The 855-nt window shown below is 43.9% G+C and overlaps 1 protein-coding gene and 1 long non-coding RNA gene across 2 annotated transcripts in view; one reads left to right on the top strand and one right to left on the bottom strand.

Moving 5' to 3' along the window:
• LOC107733072 (metabotropic glutamate receptor 7-like) overlaps positions 1-855 on the bottom strand; it is a 125,895-nt gene that overhangs the window by 82,844 nt on the left and 42,196 nt on the right. The window lies entirely within an intron of this gene.
• Positions 1-855, top strand: part of LOC107733074 (uncharacterized) — a 20,971-nt gene that overhangs the window by 3,775 nt on the left and 16,341 nt on the right. The window contains exon 2 of the long non-coding RNA XR_001638938.1: positions 800-810. This is a non-coding gene — a long non-coding RNA (uncharacterized LOC107733074). The remainder of the gene's footprint in view (positions 1-799; positions 811-855) is intronic.

Here is an 855-nt window from a genome sequence, read left to right on the forward strand (position 1 = left end):
TTCATTTTTTTTTTTTTGTAATCAAATGAATTCGCGCTCATATTCGCGCGATTTTTTGCGCAGCTCGTCGGTGAACAACGGCTCTGTGTAGTTAATGCTGCTCCATGTGAAAGCCAGCATGTGATGGAGATTTACCGCTGATTACAGAATGGCTTTACTGACAAGATGTGCGTTAAATATCGCATGCGATTTATCGTGCAGCCCTACTTTCAAGCATTTCACACAACTATTTCCAGCACTTTAAGGCTACGTCCACACGAAGCCAGAGCTTTCCCTATCCGATCTTTTTTTTCTCCTCGTCTCAAGAAATATCTGCATCCACACGAAACCACAAAACTGACACAAAAACTATGTAGTATACATGCCAGACCAGCATGTGGCGCTGTAATTCTGCCACAGCGATGCACTAAAAAACGGAAAAGAAGACTTGGACTATGCGCATAAACCTTGCGTGCGGTATACAAACGAACATGGAACAATACATTTATTAATCTGTCAATGTTAGTTAATAAAAAGACAATCGTTCAGTGTTTGTTCATGTTTTTGTTGCCGTTACGTGACGTAGCGGTGTCTGACTAGGGGCGAGACGTGGGCTGATGACGTCATCGTTTCAGAAAATATACGGATTCGCTGTCCACACGAAAACGCAAGGGCGGCGTTTTCAGATTTATCCACTCTGGGACCCGGTTTCAAAAAATATCGGTTTCACTCTCCCAAAATGCCGGATCCGTCCGGACGAAACGACTACAAAATTTATGCGTATACAGCTAAACGCGTCTCCGTGTGGATGGGGCCTCAGTGTTTAGCGCAGTTGTCATTGCTAGGAAACGCTTGTTTTGTTTACTGTGTGGAGAC

The sequence above is a fragment of the Sinocyclocheilus rhinocerous genome, unplaced genomic scaffold (genome assembly GCF_001515625.1).
Source record: "Sinocyclocheilus rhinocerous isolate Xijiao unplaced genomic scaffold, SAMN03320098_v1.1 scaffold4386, whole genome shotgun sequence".
NCBI lineage: Eukaryota > Metazoa > Chordata > Actinopteri > Cypriniformes > Cyprinidae > Sinocyclocheilus > Sinocyclocheilus rhinocerous.